At 37.6% G+C, this 5,224-nt stretch overlaps 1 pseudogene; it reads left to right on the forward strand.

Moving 5' to 3' along the window:
* Positions 1–3,840: 3,840 nt before the first annotated feature.
* Positions 3,841–5,016, forward strand: LOC124088436 (splicing factor 45-like; annotated as a pseudogene).
* The last annotated feature ends 208 nt before the right edge of the window (positions 5,017–5,224 follow it).

A 5,224-nucleotide genomic window follows, 5' to 3' on the forward strand; every position in this document is an offset into this window, starting at 1 on the left:
CAGGAGTGGGAGCCGTTTATTGTAGGATTGGAGGGGTGTATATATATTACTGAATACACAGCTTATCTTAATTAGCATAAACTAGATACAGCAGTCAACCAATAAGGAATCTCCACACTTAATGCCTCCCTGGAGTTACTTCACAAACCACTCCCTCTGACAAAATGTCAGGCGCCATCCAGACTTGTTTACAGACTTTAACATTTGCCAGGAGCCATCCTGACTTGTTTACAGACTCTAACAAATTAGAATGGCAATTATCAAGAATACAAACAACAATAAATATTGGCAAGGATGTGTGGAAAGGGGAACACTCATATATTGCTAGTGGGACTGCAAATTGCTCCAACCACTCTGGAAAGCAATATGGAGATTCCTTAAAAACTAGGAATTAAACCACCATTTGACCCATGTATCCCTCTCCTTGACTTCTACCCAAAGGACTTAAAATCAGCATACTACAGTGACATAGCCACTTTGATGTTTATATCAGCACAATTCACAATAGATAAGCTTTGAAACTAATCTAGATGCCTATCAACAGATCAATGGAAAAAGAAATTGTGTTATATGTACACAATGAAATATTACTCAGCCGTTAAGAAGAACTTCTTTATGACCTTTATGACTTTTGCCTGTAAATGAATGGATCTGGAAACTATCATACTAAGTGAAATAGGCCAATCCCAGAAAACAAAGGTTGAATGTTTTCACTGATGTGTCAAAGCTAAACCACAATGAAAGGAAAGAAGAGAAGTTTAGTAGATTAGACAAAGGGAAGTAAAAGGAAGAGGGGGTACAGGAATAGGAAAGACAGTAGAATGAATCTTACATAATTTTCCTATATGCTTAACCTAAGTGAATCGCACCATTGTATCTATCCACAAGAATGAGGTCCTAATTAGAATAAGATATATTCCATGCTTGTATAATTTTATCAAAATGGATTCTACTGTTATGTATAATTTTATCAAAATGGATTCTACTGTTATATTTAAGAAGAACCAATAAAAAAGAAAAGAGGTTTGCATATTACTAAAATAATTCATTAAAATTTCACATGCAAATACAAATGTCCATGCTTAGTAATACATGTTACCTTTTCTGATAGTCACTTATTCTTAAATACACATCTGTTAAAGCAACTTTTGCATATAAATTTACTTATGGAATTTATAGCATCTGAGGATATAGCCCAGTGCCACCACACTTTTATAGCATATGAAGTTCTGCATTCAGTGTTTGACATTGAAAATAAAAATAACAACTATCATTTAATGAGTGCTTACCTTGCCAGATAGTTTGTTAAGCATTTTACTACCTTTTATTACCTTGTTTAGTACTTACAATGACCTTATGTGCTACCCACTATTACTTTTTTGTTGTTTTATAGGGAAACTGATATGCAGAGAGATTTAAAATAATAAACCAGTTGGACTATAGAGACTATGTTCTAAATGATTAAGTTACTCTTCCATAGCAATGTGTAGAGGAAGGGCACTTCATGGGAGCACAGCTAAATGTTAATTTGATTAAAATACTAGACTTGTTAAGGATTCTTTTAATTAAGAGTACACATTCTTTAATAAAAAAAGATAAGAAAAATAGTTGCTCTAAAATAACCTCCCTTCTTTCACTTTTCCAAGGAAAATTAAGACTTATCTAATCTATATTTACTAATGCTTAATATGTGCAGGTCATCTGGTATTAAGAAACCATGGATACCATGATTATAGAAATAAAGTGGCTCAGGACATCTAAATGGTCTCACTTGGGGCTGGGGATGTGGCTCAAGTGGTAGTGCGCTCGCCTGGCATGTGTGCGGCCCGGGTTCGAGCCTCAGCACCACATACAAACAAAGATGTTGTGTCCGCCGAAAACTAAAAAATAAACATTAAAATTCTCTCTCTCTCTCTCTCTCTCTCTCTCTCTCTTTAAAAAAATTTAAAAAAAATAAATGGTCTCACTAGTTAATTTTGAGGAGAACAGGACTTCTTCGAAAGTGCTTGGAAAATTCTGAGTATATAGATGCATGCGTTTTTCTGAGTCTCGAATTCATATGTTTCATCACATATTCAAAAGGTACAGTGACAACCCAATAGTTAATCACCACTGTCCTAAAGGAAATGGACCGAGGAAATTTGTTAGTGGATCAGGTTATTTAGGAATCCCAGTTAAGATGAGTCTTATGTCAATATATACTTAGCAATTTTATTAAAACACAGGCTATACATAGGAATGGGAGATTTAAAAATGTGAACTTTCCCAGAATCCATGTTGTATAAGTGAGGATACCAGAACTTGAGCTTGGGTATGGACATCTGTTTAATTCTTTCCACCTTGGAGACCCACCTAGCTAGACATCTGCATTCCCAGCGGTAAAGGGATGATGGAAAAAACAGTCAAATCAGCAGAGATATTATTTGTTTATCTGTTCCTTCTTTGACTTTTGTGTTGGAGATTAGTCAAATTATCAAGGTCAAATTATCCCTTTCTGAAAGGTCAGTTTTAAGGACAAGTGCATTGCATTAGCCTGTCATATTTGCTCTTTAAAATAAGATATTGTTTTCATCTCTAGGGACAAGGATAACAAGCAAAATGCATTTAAATTTTTCTATACTAGATTTAAATTATTCTCATTCAGTGTTATCATTGTCTTTATTTAGTATGTTTTAAATAGTGTGAGTAAATAAGTGAAAGGAAGAATTTCTTGGGAATTTAGTTCATAATCTCAAACTGCTTTTCTAGCAGATAGATGGGAATAATTGGATGGTGCTGTTTCAAACCAGACTGCCCAGATTTCATTCCCAGTCTGTGTCTATTAAGTTCTCTTACTCTTTTTCTCTCTGCCTCTTCATGTCAAAGTGAATAGAACATTTTAAAAGTGAACTATGAAGTTCAGCACAAAATATTCAAATCACTTTTGAAATATGCCTGTTACTTTCATTAATGTATTTTTGAAGGATTAAATGTAAAGATTCATAGAATTATTTGGAGCATTTGAAATAAATACTGGATTGCATAAGGTAAATGGCCATAGACACTTATAGGTAGTTTGCCAAATTCTGTCTATCATGCAATGCTTCAGTAAATGAGGCATTTTGAAGAGGTTTGACAATATGCAATATTACTTACACTGAAAGGTATCTATGTCTTCACCAATATAGTTACATGAAAATAGTTATAGTTATATGAAAAAGTAAAAACTTATATGAGATAGCTATGATTTAAAAGTTTTTAATACTTCTATTCAGTCTTCAGAGAATTGTCTGAACTTACTGCTAATGTATAAAGTCTTAGCTCCCATGCTCTAGAGTAGAGCCTAAGAGTTCTACTTTGGCCACATCATTACCCAGGGATGAGTATGCTCTGTGACCAGGGGAGGGGCAGGCTGGTACCCTTCTAGTTATTCTCCCTATCCCTGGCTTTATCTAATTCTGTGAATAAATGCCCCTGAGTTTGTTTCCAGGGACTGCTATGGCTTCTTTCTGAGAAGTAAAATGTACCACTGATGAATAGTATATCTCTATCCTCAACAAATAACCAAGAGTTTCCAGTTCCTGGGACTGTCAGCTACAGACTGAGGTATCCACATCCATAAGCCATAGGCATTTTCTGATGCTAAGTGGACCAGGTATAAAAAGAAAAGGGGAGATGTTCTCCTGAGGCCCGCGCTCCTTCATTCAGCACCATGGACCACCCCATCAACTCCACAGAGGTTGGGAGGTGCAGGGTCTCCTGAGGCCATCAAGTTTCCTCGATGTGCACCTCGGCTCCACCTTGCAGCTGCTGTGGCTCACTCGCAGAGTCAGCCGGGGAGGCCTGCATTCGACTAAAAAGATGTCCTTATATGATGACCTGAGAGTGGAGACCAGTGTCTCAAAAACAGAAGGCTGGTCCAAAAACTTCAAACTCTGCAGTCTCAACTTCAAGCAGCCCTCTCTCAAGCAAAGAGCCAAAGGATAAAACAGAGTAGTTTCCCCAGCCATTGATCTAAAGCGAGGTGGCTCCTCAGATGACTGGTAAATTGTGCGCAGCACCACAAGTAGCAGCAGCTGGCCTGAAGGACACTGCTGCCAGTGGGTTTTCTGCAGGGGAAGTTCTAATCCGCTAAGCTGATGAATATGATCCTCTGTTTCCTAATGATTATGAAAAAGTAGTGAAGCTCCAAAGAGAGGAACAACAGAGCTGGAAAGACAGAAGGAAATAGAGGAAAGGGAAAAAGGGGCATAAAGACAGACATGAAGCAAGTGGGTTTTCAAGGCGACAAGATCCAGATTCTGATGAGGATGAAGATTATGAACGAGGGAGGAGGGAAAGAAGTATGGGTGGAGCTGCCATCGCCCCCACCTACTTCTCTTGTAGAGAAAGACAAAAAGTTACCCCGAGATTTTCCTTATGAAGAGGACCCAAGACCTTGATCACCATCTTCCAAAGCTGCTATTCCTCCTGCAGTATATGAGGAACAGGATAGACCGGGATCTCCAATTGAGCCTAGCAACTCTCCTTGTTAACATGGACGGCACAGTAGCATCCAAGATTATGCAAAAGTATGTCTTCCGGGAAGGCCTGGGTCTGGGGAAGCAGGAGCAGGCTCTGAGCACCGCATTGTCAGGAGAAGACCTGCAAGGAGAGCGTCAAGATCATTGTGGGTGATGCCATGGAGAAGGGCCAGTCTCAGGATGCATCCAAGAAGTCAGATTCATATCCATTAACTTCCTACCAAGTGATCCTACTAAGGAACATGGTTGGTGCAGGAGAGGTAGATGAAGACTTGGAAGTTGAAACCAAAGAGAATGTGAAAAAAATGGCAAAGTTGGAAAATGTATGATATTTGAAATTCCTGGTGCTCCTGATAATGAGGCAGCACGGATATTTTTAGAATTTGAGAGAGTTGAATCAGCCATTAAAGCTGTTGTTGATTTGAATGGGAGGTATTTTGGTGGAAGGGTGGTAAAAGCATGTTTCTACAATTTGGATAAATTCAGGGTCTATGATTTGGCTGAACAAGTTTGATTTTTAAGAACTGGAGTCATCGCTGATGAGCTGCAGACTGAACAAAGAGAGAAAAAGGCAATGGCCTCTGTGGCTATTGAATATTGATACTCTTGGAAGGACTTCTAAGATATATGTTGATTGATTTATTTTTTACTATGTGATTATATATATATATATATATATATATATATATATATATATATATTAGTATAAAAATCCTTTAAAA

The sequence above is a fragment of the Marmota monax genome, unplaced genomic scaffold (genome assembly GCF_021218885.2).
Source record: "Marmota monax isolate L192 unplaced genomic scaffold, Marmota_monax_Labrador192_F-V1.1 WCK01_AAM20220418_F8-fsc00061, whole genome shotgun sequence".
NCBI lineage: Eukaryota > Metazoa > Chordata > Mammalia > Rodentia > Sciuridae > Marmota > Marmota monax.